We start from the raw sequence: 16,772 nt of genomic DNA on the forward strand, positions 1-16,772 counted from the left end.
TCCAGATGGCCTTTGGTGTTTTCCTCTGGCGTCCGAGATGTATGTGCAGAGAGCAGTCTCTTCAGGTTTCCCAGGCTTGTCTGCCTCTCTGAAGGTTTAGCTCTCCCTCCCACGGGATTTGGGTGCAGAGAACTGTTTATCCGGTCTGTTTCCTTCAGGTTCCAGCGGTGTCTCAGGCAGGGGTCCTGACGCTCCTGGGCCCTCCCCCACGGGAGCCCAGAGGCCTTATACAGTTTCCTCTTGGGCCAGGGATGTGGGCAGGGGTGGGCAGTGTTGGTGGTCTCTTCCGCTCTCCACTTTAATATTCCAAAGAAGCATTGCTAAAATACTTAACTAACTGATGGTAATTATAAATTTTAATATGCAGAATTACAAAGGAAATAAATAATTTAATAATGTATTATTTCACTAGAGAAAAGGATATATAAATTAAAATATTCATGTATTTCGAGTGCAGTGTATTGACTAATTAGAGAAAGGCAATCTATAGGGACATTGTATTGAAATATGAAATATGTTCATTTGACTAAAACTTTCAATCCAGGGTGGAGATGTAACTTAGAGGTTAAGAATATTAGCTACTCTTTCTGTGGACCAAAGTCTGTTAGTCTGGTACACAGACACACACACACACACACACACACACACACACACACACACACACACACACACAAAATCCTATAACTACCTGTAACATTTGCATCACTGTATTGGACAGCTGGTTCTGCAGATACCCAAACAAAGGTACATAGGCACCTATGCAGAGCTATGTATGTGTATACACATGAGTAAATACTAAAATTCTTTTTCATTGGCTTATTTTTGATTAGATATTTTTAATTTATATTTCAACTCTCATTTTCTTTCCCGATTTCCCATCCATAAGCCCCCTATCCTATCCCTTCCCCTTATTATATAAGGGTATTCCCACTTCCCAAACATCACCCCTTCAAGTTTTCCCACCCTGACATTCCCCTACACTGGGGGGGGCGGGGGGGCTCCAGCCTTGACAGGACTAAAGATTTCTCCTCCCATTGGTGCCCAACAAGGCTATCTTCTGCTACATACACAGCTGGAGTCATGGGTCTGTCTCTGAGTACTTTTTGGGTAGTGGTTTAGTCCCTGGGAGCTCCGATTGGTTGGTATTGTTGATCTTATGGGGTTGCAAGTGCCTTTAGCACCTTCAATCCTTTCTCTGTTTTCTATGGGGACCCTGTTCTTGCTTCAGTGATTTGCTACTAGCATTTGCCTCTTTATTTGTCATGCTCTGGCTGAGCCTCTCAGGACATGTCTATATCAGGATTCTGTTTCAGCACGTGTTTCTTGGCTCCATCAATATTGTCTGGTTTGGTGGATCCCCAGGTGGGGCAGTCTATGAATGTCTATTCCTTCAGTACTTGTTCCAAACTTTGCCCTCATATTGCCTCCTATGAATATTTTTGTTCTTTTTTTTTTTAAGAAGGACATGCTATATTGTCTGGCTTAAATCACTTTCTCATAAGTGGGCTGCATTTTTTAGCCTCACTAATGTGCCTAGTCTTATTGATATGCCAAGACTATTTAATACCCATAGAAGGCCTCTACTTTTCTGAGAAGAAGAGAAGAGGTGAATTGGACTTTGAGAGTGACAGGGAAGAAAGAACGAATTGTAAGCAGTGATCATATGTATGTAAATAAATTCCTTATTTAGCAATGAACAAATTAAAAAAGAAAAAAGGGAATATTATAATTTAGTATTAGGTTTAAATTTTATAAAGGAAGAGATTCGCACTAATTTCTTCCCTGGATCACTGTCTTTTTAAATTGGAAAGTGCCTGTTAATATGTTACATTATTTTAAAAAAAGAAGTGACAGTTTGATGTTCCCAAACATGTCATTCTTCACACAGCTGGATACAAAGATGAACTAAAGATAAAAAACAGTAGAAATATGCTTTTTATTTTAATTTAAATACTCTCTACATACCAATATTCATCTTTATCCTTATCTTCCTCTTCTTCCTCTTCTCATTACTATCATCATCATATCACCACCACATCATCATCATCACTCTACTGGAATTTCTCAAGATGATGGTATGAGAGTCTTGCTATATATTATCAGATCAGTCTAATATAAACTCAAGATTTTTAGTTATTTAAGAAAAGTTTCTAGAAAAAGTGTGCTATTATTCCCATGAGAATCTTTAATTGCATGACCACTTCTTAATAACAGTGAATAACCCTGTAAAATCGATATTTTTGTTACTATTGGAAACAGGCTCCCCAAATTGCCCATGTAATTTTATTTGGACATAACTCATTTTATGTCATATACTGTGCCTTGTTGATGCAGAATATCTGATTAAAATGAGGTTTCTTCATTCTCCCAGGCATGGCATTCAGAAAACTCTATGCATGGTGCTTGGTAAACTTTACTACTATAGAAATCCTGTTTTCTTCATGATTCTTCAAATCAAATACCTGAGATCTATGTGTAAGAATAACTCACAGGAACAATCCATTTAATGTTTAGAATATTCTAGCGTGCATTTCTAACTGTTTAACTCATTGGCTTCTCATGATATTAAAAGTTTAGTATATAATTGCACAGTATGTTTAAATGGGGAGAGGAGGATGTGGAAGTGAAAGGGGAAGGGAAACTTGCACTAAGAATATTCTAAAATGACATATGTAAATCAAATAATTTATAGCCTCCATGCTTGGGTTCATACACATTTTCACACACAAGCATGAATTTAATAGAAGAAACTAGACTACATTGACTTGCTTCCTGAAAGGCAATAATTTGTGAAATGAAAGTGTAACTTCAAGATTTGGTATACCATCCTTCATGTTAGTCTTCATAATTGTTCTATAAACTTAAAACAACACAGGCTATGTTGTTGATCTTGGTTTCCTATCAGAATTTTATAGCAAGATATTTGCAACTACTTTAGGAAGAATTTAAGGAGATATCAAGCAAAAACTGACCCAGAATATTGGGCTACCATAAAAAAAAATCCTTCTTATGTTTTCAAAATCTCATCTCTACATTATAGTACTATATTATCCTCTAAATATTTTTTTAAAATACTATTTTTAATATTGTTAATTTTATTTATTTATGTACATTCCAAAATAGGCCAGGACAAGATCGGTTTAATGCAGAATACTATAAAGACCTTCAAAAAAGACCTAATATCAATACTCTTCAAACTACTCCAAAAAATAGAAACAGAAGAAACACTACGCAATTCATTCTATGAAGCCAGAATTACAATTATATCTAAATAATACAGAGATCCAACAAAGAAAGAACTTCAGACGAATTTCCCTTATGAATATTGATGCAAAAATACTCAAGTAAATTCTTGCGAACTGAATCCAAGAATGCATGAAAATAATCATCCATCATGATCAAGTATTCTTCATGCCAGGGATCCTGGGATGGTCCAATATACAGAAATCCATCAATGTAATGCAGTATATTTAAAATTCAAAGATAAAAACCACATGATCAGCTCATTAGATGCTGAGAAAGCATTTGACAAAATTCAACACCCCTTCATGATAAAAGTCTTGGAAAGAGCAGGGATTCAAGACCTATACCTAAACATAGTAAAAGCAATATACAACAAACAAGTAACCAACATCAAACTAAATTGAGAGAAACTTGAAGCAATCCCACTAAAATCAAGAACTAGGCAAGGCTGTCAACTCTCTTGCTACTCATTCAATATAGTACTTGATATCCTAGCCAGAGCAATTAGACAACAAAAGGATGTCAAAGGGATAAAAATTGGAAAATAAGAAGTCAAAATATCACTATTTGCAGATGATATGATAGTATAATTAAGTTACCCCAAAAATTCCACTAGAGAACTCCTAAACCTGATAAAAATTTCAGCATGGTGGATGGATATAAAATTACTCAATCAAATCAGTACTCTTCTATTCAAAGGATAAACAAGCTGAGAAAGAAATTAGGGAAATGACACCTTTCACAATAGTCACAAATAATATAAAATACCTTGGAGTGACTCTAACCAAGTAAGTAAATATCTGTATGACAATAACTTCAAGACTCAGAAGAAAGAAAACTAAGAAGATCCCAGAAGATGGAAACAGCTCCCATGCTCGTGGATTGGCAGAATTAATGTAGTAAAAAAATGGCCATTTTGCCAAAACAATCTACAGATTGAATGCAATCCTCATCAAAATTCCAACTCAATTCTTCATAGAGTTAAAAAGAGCAATTTGCGGGGTTGGGGATTTAGCTCAGCGGTAGAGCGCTTGCCTAGCAGGAGCAAGGCCCTAGCAAGGCCCTGGGTTCGGTCCCCAGCTCCGGAAAAAAAAGAAAAAAAAAAAAAAAAGAAAAAAAAAGAGCAATTTGCAACTACATTGGAATAAACCAAAAACCCTAGATAGTCAAAATTATCCTCAACAATAAAAGAACTTCTGGGGGAAATCATTATCCCTGACCTCAAGTTGTATTATGGAACAATGGTGATAAAAACCATATGGCATTGGTACAGAAACAGGCAGGTAGATCAATGAATAGAATTGAAGATCCAAAAATGAACTGACACACTTATGGTGACTTGATTTTGACAAAGGAGCTAAAACCATCCAGTGAATAAAAGACAGCATTTTCAACAAATAGTGCTGGTTCAACTGGCAGTCAGCAGGTAAAAGAATGGAAATTGGCCCATTCTTATCTCCTTGTACAAAGATGAAGTCCAAGTGGAACAGGGACCTGCACATAGAACCATATACACTGAAACTAATAGAAGAGAATGTGGGGAAGGCCCTCTAACACATGGGTACAGGAGAAAAATTTCTGAAAAGAATACAAATGGCTTACGCTCTAGCAACAACAACAGACAAATGAGACCTCATAAAATTGTAAAGCCTCTCTAATGCAAAAGATACTATAAATACTATAAATAGGACAAAAAACGCACCAAAAGATTGGGAAAAACATTTTTTAGCAATCCTACATCCAATAGAGGGCTAATATCCAATATATGTATAAAGAACTCACAAAGTTAAACTCTAAAGAATCAAATAACCCTATTGAAAATGAAGTACAGAGATAAACAAAGAATTCTCAGCTGAGGAATATCTAATAGCCATGAAGCACCTTAAGAAATGATCAACATCCTTGGTCATCGGGGAAATGCATATCAAAACAACTCTGAGATTCCACCTCACACCAGTCAGAATGGCTAAGATAAAAAACTCAGGTGACAGCAGATGCTGGCAAGGATGTGGAGAAAGAATAATACTCTTCTTTGTTGATGGGATAGCAATCTGGTACTACCATTCTGGAAATCAATCTGTGGATTCCTTAGAAAATTGGCCCTATTACTACCCCAGGACCCAGGTATACCACTATTGGACATATAACCAAAAGATGCTCCAACATATGACAAGGACATATGTTCTACTATGTTCATAGCAGCCTCATTTATACCTAGAACCTGGAAAGTACCCGGATGTTCTTCAACGGAGGAAAGGATACAGAAAATGTGGTACATCTTCACAATGGAGCACCATTCAGCTATTAAAAACAATGACTTCATAAACTTCTTAGGAAATGGGTGGAACTAGGAAATATCATCCTGAGTGAGGTAACCCAATCACAAAAGTACACACATGGTATGTACTCACTGATAAGTAGGTAATTGCCCCACAACTGGGAATATTCAAAATACTATTGACAGACCACATTAAGCTCAAGAAGAAGGAATAACAAAGTGTGGATGCTTCAGTCCTTCTTAGAAGCAGGAACAAAATACTCACAGGAGAAAACATGGAGACAAAATGTGGAGCGGAGACTGAAGGAAAGGCCATCCAGAGACTGCCCCACCTGGGGATCCATCCCACATACAGTCACCAAATCCAGGCAATATTGTGGATGCTAAGGTCATGCTGACTGGAGCCTTATATGAATGTCTCCTGAGAGGTTCTGCCAGAGCCTGACCAACACAGAATGGAATGCTTGCTGCCAACCACTAGATTGAGAACAGAGTCCCAAATGGAGGACTTAGAATAAGGACTGAAGAATTTGAAGGTGTTTGCAAACCCATAGGAAGAACAAAAAATATTAACCAACCAGAGCCCCCAGAATTCCCAGGGACTAAACCAGCAACCAAAGAGTGCACATTGAGAGACCCATGGCTCCATCTGCATATGTAGTAGAGGATGGCCTTGTTGATCATCAATGGAAACAAAGATCCTTGGTTCTGTAAAGGCTGCATGCTCTAGTGTAGGGGAATGCCAGGATGGGGAGAAAGGAGGTAGTGGGTATGTGGGTATGGGAGCACCCTCACAGAAGCAGAGGGAGCGGAATGAGATAGATGGTCTCATGAGTGGAAACCACCAAAGGGGATAACATTTTTATGTAAATAAAGAAAATATCCAATAAAAGTTTTAAAAACACATATATGCCCATGTCCTAATGTTTTTCATTAATTTGATTTATTTACAGTCCACATGCTATAACCCTTCTAAATGTCCTCCCACAGAGTTCATTCCCACACTACCCTCCAATTTAGCTGAGAGAATATCACTCACTGTAGAGTATGAAGTCTCTGTTAGATGAGGTGCATGCTTTCCCACTGGAGCCAGACAAGGTAGCCTTCTGGTACATATGTGCTAGGAGCCTAGGAATAGTCCATGTATGCTCTTTGGTGGTGACTTGGACTCTGGGAGTTCCTACGGGTCCAAGTTAGTCGACTATATTCTAATGGGGTTGCTATACCGATCAGTTCCTTCATCCTTCCCCTAACTCTTCCAAGGAGGGTCTGACTCCACCCATTGCTTGTATGTGGCTATCTGCACCTGTGGGTATTTAGTTATTATGTAGAGCCTTTCAGAGGACAATCATGCTATTCTCCTGTGTTGGCTAGTTTTGTGTGTCAACTTGACACAAGCTGGAGTTATCACAGAAAAAGGAGCCTCAGTTGAGGAAATGCCTCCATGAAACCCAGCTGTAAGGCATTTTCTCAACTCGTAGTCAAAGGAGAGCATCAGCCTATTGTGGTTGGTGCTGTTCCTGGGCTGGTAGCCTTGGGTTGTATAAGAGAGCAAACCGAGCAATTCAGGGGAAGCAAGCCAGTAAGAAACATCCCTCCATGGCCTCTGCATTAACTCCTGCTTCCTGACCTGCTTGAGTTCCAGTCCTGACTTCCTATGATGATGAAAAGCAATGTAGAAATGTAAGCTGAATAAACCCTTTCTTACCCAACTTGCTTCTTGGTCATGATGTTTCTGCAGGAAACGAAACCCTGACTAAGACACCTCCTGTTTGTAAGCACAACATAGCATCCATACAGGGATTGGTGCCTGCTTATTGGATGGATTCCAAGTTGGGCTGGTCATTGTTTGGCTACTCCTTCAGATTCAGCTCCATATTTTGTCCCTGCACTTCTTTTAGACTGGAACAATTTTGGATCAAAAGTTTTCTAAGTGTGTTTGTATCCCTATCTCTCCACTGGGGGTTCCTGTCTGGCTACTAGAGGTAGTATGTATTTTCATGTCCCATATCCCCACTGTAGGGTGTTTCTCTAAACTCATTCACATTGAGTGCTGGGAGTCTCCTCTATCCCATGCTTCTGGGCACACTTATTGATTCCCCCATCCCCATACCACACCCCAAGGAGCTGCATATACTATTCATTCTCTTGGCCCTCTTCTCATACTTGATCCTTACCCCCATTTCCATTCTGCTTCCCATCTCCCTGAGATACCACTTTCCTTCAATCAGAATAGCTAAGATCAAAAACTTAAATAAGACTACGTGCTGACAAGGATGTGGAAAAAGAGAAGCACTGCTCCGTTGCTGTGGGATTGAAAACATATACATACTCTGGAATTCAATCTGGTGGATTTCTGAAAAGTGGACATAGTTCTATCTGAAGATCTAGCTATACCACTCCTAGACATACACCCAAAAGACGCTCTACCACACCACAAGGGCACAAGCTCCACTACGATTATAGCAGCCTTATTTATAATACCAGAAGCAAGAAACAGTCCAGATGTCCCTCAACTGAAGAATAGGTAAAGAAAATGTGGTTCGTTTACACAAATCAATACTATTAAAAAAACAAAGGCATCATGAGTTTTGCAGGCAAATGGATGGAATGAGAAAATGTCCTGAGTGAAGTAACCCAGATCCCAAAGGAGATATATGTTAGGCACTCACTGATGAATTAATATTAACCAAAAAGTACCAAATACTCATGTATGATTGCTGAGGCTAAGGTAAAGAGAATTACACTAATTGGATTAACAAAGGAAGTCTCAAAAAAGCCAAACAGAGAATTTGTTCTCAGGTTAAGTTTCAAAAAGAGCACTTTTAACGAGTATAGCAAGTTTAGAAAGAACAAAAATCAAAATATTAAATATTAAAAAATTACTAGAAACTGGAATGGAACTGAATCCTATATTCTAGGAGATAGCAGATTAAGGAAGTGAGACTTTGTGGGCAAGATCCCACCCAGCTAAGTTTAGGTCCAGGCATCACACCTTTAATACCAGGAGATCAATTCAAGCAGATCTCTGTGTTCAAGTCTAGACTGAAACAGAACAAGTTCTGTGTAGAAAGAAAGAAAGAAAGAAAGAAAGAAAGAAAGAAAGAAAGAAAGAAAGAAAGGAAGGAAGAAAGAGAGAGAGAAAAAGAAAAGAACAGAATAGAACAGAAAAAAATAAAGAAAAAATAGATCAAATCCAAGTGTGGTGGTACACACCTTTATTCACAGGAGAAAGAGCCATGCAGATCTCTGAGTTCAAGGTAAATCTACAAAACAAGTTCCAGGACATCCAAGCTTAGGCAAATGGAAAGTTGATAATAAAATGGGAGTGGGAGTGCAGAAGGGGTGGTATGATCCAGCCCCAGCAAGCAGCAGAACTTGGCAGCTTTGGCTGTGTGGGTTTGGTTTTAGAGTCAAGAATAGAGGGGCTACTGGGACAATTGATGATTGTTACCTGGAACTAAGAAATTAGCGGTAATTAAAAAGAGACCAGAATCACTGGGATGAAATCTTGGAAATGTTTTCTGAGAGCACAAGGAACCTGTGTTCCAGAGATAGCAAAGGTTGTACCCATGCTGCAGTTTGAGTTGGCAATAAGTAAGAATCACCCAAGTAGTACTGATTTTGAAGGTATGAAGGGGTGTTAGAGAACAGCACAGGCTTGGAATTATAAGAGGCCAGGGAGAGCCATTGGTGAAGGTGCAACCTCAGTTGCAGTTGATGGCCCAGGACTGAAGGCATCATGCAAAGAAATTGAGGTTTGGTGCCATGAATAGAGCCTATAAGTAGCTACTGATGAAGCCTAGTTGCAGCAGAAGAGTCCAGCATAATGGAGATGCCAGTACCATGGGATGATCACGAAGAACAGCAGCAGCAATGGAATGGAGTCAACTTGGACCTAGAGTGCTACAAAAGGCAGAGCTGGAGACGTGGTGCAAGCCCTTTGGAGATCATGTGTAGATACCAGACATTGAACAAGAAGTTGACCTGGAGAACCCAAAGTGTTAAAAATGACAGAACTGTAGGATACCTGTTGAGGAAAGCTGCTAACAAGGGATAGAACCTGCCCAGGAGAATGAAGATTGTGGCAGTTATCAAATATGAAAAAAAGAGTAGAGATCAGATGTGGAGATGCAGAAGTTGGAGTTTACCCACCTAGTTTCCTGTCTTGCTATGGAGATTACAGTTAAGTGGTTAGATGAACCTCAGAAGAGACTTTGAACTTTGGACTTTTTGACATTGTTGAGATTGCTATAGACTATGGGGACTTTGAAAATTGAACTAAATGAACTTTTTTATTATGCTATTGCTATTTTATTATGCTATTACACTATTTTGTATGGCCCCATAGACTCATGCATTTGAACAAGCCTATGGGGGCCAGTGGAGTGGTTTGCATATGCTTAGTCCAGGGAGTGGCATTATTAGGAAATATGGCCATACTCGAGTAGGTGTGGCTTTGTTGGAAAAAGTGTGTCACTGTGGGCATGGGCTTTAATACCTTCATCCTAGTTGCCTGGAAGTCAGTCTTCTATCAGCCTTCAGATGAAGATGCAGAATTCTCAGCTTTTCCTGCATCATATCTGACTGATATAACTATTGTGATAATGGGCTAAACCTCTGAACCTATATACTAGATTCCATTAAATGTTGTTCTCATAAGAGTTGCCATGATCATGGTGTCTGTTCACATCAGTAAAACCCTAACTAAGACACTATGACACATTCTACAGATTGTAAGAAGTTAAACAAAAAGGAAGGCATAAGTGAAGATGTAAAATTCTGTCATTATCTATATCTTTTTAAAAACTTACAAACTTTTGAAAAATTCAAATCCTCAGTATTTGTACATCAGTGTACAAACTCTTTATGAGTTTAGTACTTAGGAAAATCTTTAATCTTGACAAAGCCTCATGATAACTGAGACTTTTAGTAAAAAGAAGCCTGACTTGTCAATTAATTTAAACTTATGACTATATCATTTATATATCATTCAATGTTTAAAACATATTCTCTGGAAAAAGTGGAACTTTGGTTAAAATAATCCACTGTCAATAAATGATGCAAATGTACTATAGACTCATTGATAAAAGTATTATTAAAATTGAAAATTGGAAGAATCACAAAATCAGGTAGCAGGAATTAATACACTAGTTAAAAGATTACTACCAATTTATACACAAATGTAATACTTGTGATACCCAATTAAAACTGTGATGTTAAATTTTTTTTTCACAAAAATGTTTCCTTAGAGAACTTAGTTTATAATATTGAATATTCATTTGAAAGACACTCTCCTCAGAATCAAAAGCACCAGAGTAACTTGTTTGCCAACAGTCACCCAAGGAAGAGTTACAGCATCCTGTAAGCATCCAGGGAGATTCCACTGAATAGCAATGAAATATGTAGGTCTTCTGTGACCTACATATTTCTGTGACCTGCATATGTTCTGAGAGAATGATGCACGGACCTGTGATGGTATTAAACATCTTTAATTTCAAAGTAGTTGCTTTGCACAAGGAAGAACTAAATCAAATAGATGTTGAGAAGCAAAAATCCATGTTATTCCTCTAGTACCTCAGTAAATATGTCAAGCAATTTGGGCATTTATGAGGACACAATCATATATATACATATATATATATATACATATATACATATATATGTAAAAGAACAGAATTTTAATCATTCACTCACTACTACCAAAAAAATCATCATTCTAAGAGGTAAAGTATGAAGAAACATGTAGTAGTAGAGGGAGAGGAAGATTAAACAACTTATATTATGTGATAAAAATAATCTTTTCTGTAAAATGAGAAAGGATCATCATTTTGGCAGATAATTAGACTGTAACATCAGTATATGGGCATCAGAGTCTTCTGTTCTCATGTTATAAATGGTCCTGGGCTTGCGAGAAGGTATCAGGCCAGTATATGTTGGTCTAAGGAGGTATATTATCCCTTTGCCCTAGTTAAAACTTTATAAAAGTCCTTTGATGTTTACTCTTGATTTGTTGCTATTAGAATTATAAGTGGATAAAGGATGTGGAATGCAGATCTTTGGACAAAGTGGTTTGGAATGTTCTTTTTTAAATTTTCCTTTGATAATCATAAAGAAGTCTAAAACAGTAATCAATTCATTAATATTTCATATGTTAATATGTAATGCATATGTTAACTATTATCATTTACAGACTCTGAACTCTTGTTAATTTATTACATATGTATCTCTGAATTCTTATTTTCACTTATAAAATTAAAAGGTAAAGGAAACACTGGGGTACATTTTAAAAGCACAATTCTTTAGTCTCCAGCATAAAAATATGCTGTGACAAATTATCCTACAAGCCTTACTTGAAATAGGATGAGGTAACATTTAGTTTACAGCCGGAGGGGATATACTACACCATGGTGAGAATTTATAGCCCCATAAGCCTTAGTCTGGTGATTACATTACATCCAATTATGATGCAGACATCAACGACTACTTATGTTCAGCAAGCTTTCACTAATTTATTTATGTCGATCTTATCAGTAGAATCATACTATTACATTAGGGTGTGTCTTTTCATTTCATCTAACAACCTATTTGTGTGAGACCCTGCGTCAAAATATCAACTGCATCTTTGGGTCTGTGTAGTATACAAAGGAAATGAAACAAGATGGAAGGCCCAAGAGAGGGTGCTTAAATCTCACATAGAAAGGGAAATATAGGGGTTGGGGATTTAGCTCAGTGGTAGGGCGTTTGCCTAGGAAGCGCAAGGCGCTGGGTTCGGTCCCCAGCTCCGACAAAAAGAAAAAAGAAAGGGAAATATAATAGTCAAGGAGGCAGATGAAAAGAGAAAACCAGGTTGAGAGGAGAAGAATGGGATATCAGGATTAGGTGCGGAGGGAGGGTGTGAGAGGGAATGAATAGAAATCTGCAGTTGGCAGAGGTAGGGAAGTGCCGAATCATCTCTAGAACATGCCAGAAATTTGGAATGGGAGGGGCTCACAGGAGTTAATGCTAGTAACAACTGCTGGGACACAGAACACTGGGGATATGAAACCTGAAAAGAACTCATCCTGTAGCCAGGCAAAATTCCCAGTGGAGGGATAAAGACACCAACCCTCCCACAATAATTTTGATCCAATGTCTGTCCTGTCTACAAGAAATGCAGGGACATAGATGGAACAGAGACTGAGGGAATGGCCTAGTAGTAACCAGTTCAAATTGCGATCCATCCCATAGGCAAGTGTCAATTCCTGACACTATTAATGACACTCGTTATGTTTGTAGATAGAAGTGTCTTTTGAGAGGGTCCACCCAGCAGTGGATTGAAGTAGATGCAGAGACCTATAATCTAACATGAGATGGAGGTCAGGGACTCAATTAGAAGAGTTGGGGAAGGACTGAGGGCCCCAAAGAGATAGGAACTCCGCAGGAAGACCAACCAACTCAACTGACCTGAACCCTGGGGGGCATGCAGAAACTGAGACACCAACCATAGGGCATACATACGTTAGACTGATCCCTGCAGTGCAGATATAGCAGATATACAGTTCAGACTCCATGCTGGTCCCCCAACAACTGAAGCAAGATCTTTCCCTAAACGTGCTGTCTGTGTAATCTGTTACAAACCTAGGTCTTAGTGGGAGAGGATCCTAACCCTTCAAAGACTTGATGGGCCAAGGTAAAGAGATATCCAGGGAACTCCCACCCTCTAAGAGCAGAAGGAAAGGGGGGACGTAGAGAGCTACTATGTGATGGAGAAAAAGGAGGAGGGCAGTAATCAAGATATAAACTGAATAAATTAATTAATTAATGAAAGAAAAGAACAACAGCAAAAAAAGTAGAGAAATTTAACCCAGCATCATGACGCTCTGGCATGGAATCACATTTAAAGATAATCTTAGTCTATATCATCAAACAAGAATGCCAAATCTCAGTATGATCTGACTAGAATATATACATGCCCTTTAATATATACCTTAAATCTCTAATAATAGTTTGTAAAAGAAATTAGTCATGTTTAAAATTGATGTATAATTGAGGGGCAGACAAAGTGAAAGATCAGGGAAAGATTTGAAAGAATTGAGTCAGAGATAGAATATTCCCAACATTCAGAAGAACAGTATAGGAAAGAGAAGCTACTTAAGAGAAGCTCAGGATAAGAAAGTTAATCAGTTGGGGGTCAGTAAAGTGAGTACTGTGCAATGGAGTTGAGTTCATTACTGAGATCATGCATTCAAGCAGGTCAGCAGAGTTAGTTGAAGCCAAAAATTAAGAAGGAAGCAGAAGACTAGAACAAATTGCCAGAGTTAGTTTGAGACCAATCTACAAGGAGAAGCTAAAAACTAGCAGGTGATATATCTGAGATACTTCTGCCATGGACTGTAAAACAATGACATATTCACTTTTTTGGGCAAGGCTGAGAATAAGATATTCGAGGAAAGATGACTGTTATTAATATGCTTTCCATATATATATACATACATACATATGTTTGTATATATATATATATATATATATATGTATTACATCACTAATACCTAGTGATATATACATCACTAGGCATTAGTCCACCCCTTAGAGCAGATTTCTGCAGAACAACGAAGATGTACTGTCTTGTAGTGATGCTATATAGACGAATTGATGATATCTTAATATTTAATAATGATTCTATAAAAGATTCTAAAATTATATTAGTAATTATTAAGCTATTTTATAACAGGAATGACATTAAGTCATTACTAGTGTAAAAACTGCAATCCGAGTTCAGCTAGTTTTCATATGTCATCAGTTAATTGCTTCTGAGATAGAAAGACTGCATTTACAACTTAGAACACATGCCAAGAGTTTGAAAAACAATTAACTAAGGCCATAAAATGGCACTAACTAGCAGACTAACTAGCCAACAGTGAGAAGATGGATCCTGAAGAAACCACCTCTGGTGCATAGACTCAGTGGAGGGATGGTGTCAGCAATCAATCTTCCAGAATTTTGACCCAGAATTGTACATGTCTAAAAGAAATGGAGAAACAAAAGTGGAGCAGAGATTGATGGAAAGGCCATCCAGTGATTGGTGCAACTTGGAATCCATCACATGGGTGGGGACCAAACCTTGACATTACTGAGGACATGTTGTGCTTGCAGACAGGAGCCTAGCATAGGTGTCCTCTGATAGGTTCAGCTGTTGAGTGAGACAGATACTTACAGCTAATCTTTGGACTTAGGTCAAGAACCTTTATGGAAGAGAAAGGGGAAGATTTGAAGGAGCTGAGAGAATGGCAACCCTAAGGAAGAGCAACTTTATCAATTAACAAGGACCCCTGGAAGCTTCCAGAGACTAAGCTACCAACCAAAGGGCATAAATTAGCTGGTCTGAGGTTCCAGGCACATGTAGCAGAGGAATGCATTCCCTAGACTCAGTGAGACAAGATGAAGCCAGTCCTTTAGACACTATATTCCAATGGGAAGGGGAATGAGGGAGTTGGGGTGAGGTGGGGTTGGGGGGATACTGAAAGAGGTAAGGGGGGGCAACAGGAGAGCCCTATCCAAAAGGCAAAAGAGAGGGTAAAGGAGGTGAAGAACACTGGGAGGGGGCCAGGAATGGGAGCAAATTTGGAAGGCAAGTAAATAAAAGCATTCTTTAAAATGTGGAACTAATAATTTATTATAGCTTCAAGGACACAGAAAAATTATTGCATGGATTTAATCTATAGAAAATGTCAATAATAACCTATTTATGGTCTTTAACTTCTCATGTACCTGTAGAGATCACGACATAATGAATCTTTAGCCAGATAATTAGTCTTAATATACACATATGTAATCATTCTCTGTTGTAACCTTCTAATTTCATTGATGATTTTAATTTATGTTTGACCATTTAGTGAATGTTTGTTTTAAAATAGATGCTTGAAAAATCCTGTGCTCTATTCTACAAGAAAAGATACAAAAGTCTAGTTACCTTTACATTGCAGGGCAATAGTATATCAGAGGGCATTATAGTATCAGAGCAGGAGGAAAGAGTAAGACTGGGAGGAGGAAAGAGAAGAATAGCAGAGTATAAGGACTAAGAAATTAAAATAGAACATAGAAATTAGAAGAGTGAATACTCAGAATTCAGACAGAAAGAGGGAAAAAGAAGATGCTGGAAAGAGAACAAAAAGAATGGGCAGGTTTCTCATTAATATGAGAAGAAACAGGGTTCTTTTCTTCACAGGAGACATACTTAATCCTTTTTTTTTCTTTTATTGGGTTTTTTATTTACATTTCAAATGTTATTCCCTTTCCCAATTTCCTAGACAAAAGCCCCCTATCCTAACCTCCTCCCCTTGTTCTATGAGGGTGTTCCTGTCCCCATCCACACCCCCATCTGGGTTCTTTCAAGTATCTGGTTATTATAAATAAGGCTGCTATGAATATAGTAGAGCACGTGTCTTTTTTGTATGCTAGAGTATCTTTTGGGTATATGCCCAGGAGGGGTAAAGCAGGTATGACTGAGGAACTTCCAGACTGATTTCCAGAGTGGTTGTACCAGTTTTCAATCCCATGAAAAATGGAGCAGTGTTCCTTTCTCCACATCCTAGCCAGCATCTTTTGTCACCTGAGATTGTTATCTTAGCCATTCTCATAGGCATGAGGTGGAAACTCAGGGTTGTTTTGATTTGCATTTCTTTAATCTCTTTTTCAGGTTGTTTATCCTTTGAGTAGAGGAAGGCTACTGATTTGTTTGAGTTAATTTTATAACCAGCCACTTTGCTGAAGTTGTTTATCAGGCTTAGTAGTTCCTGATTTTAGTGGCATTGCTTCAAGTTTCTCTCCATTTAGTTTAATGTTAGCTACTGGTTTGCTATATATTGCTTTTACTATGTTTAGGTATGGACCTTAACTTTCTCCTGGTCTTTCTAAGACTTTTATAATAAAGGGGTGCTGAATTTTGTCAAATGGTTTCCCAGCCTCTAATGAAATGATCATAGGTTGCTTTTGTTTTTCTTTCAGTGTGTTTATATAGTGGATTACATTGACGGACTTTTACATATTGAACCATCTCTGCGTCCCTGGGCTGAAGCCTACTTGATCATGATGGATGATTGTATTGATGTGTCCTTAGATTCGGTTATTGAACATTTTTTCATAAATATTCGTAAGATAAATTGGTCTCAAGTTCCCTTTCTTTATTGCGTGTTTGTGTGGTTTGGTATAAGTGTAATTGTGGCTTCATAGAGGGAAGTGAGTAGAGCTACATCTGTTTCTATTTTCTGGA

The sequence above is a fragment of the Rattus norvegicus genome, chromosome 2, assembly GCF_036323735.1.
Source record: "Rattus norvegicus strain BN/NHsdMcwi chromosome 2, GRCr8, whole genome shotgun sequence".
NCBI classification, from domain to species: Eukaryota; Metazoa; Chordata; class Mammalia; order Rodentia; family Muridae; genus Rattus; species Rattus norvegicus.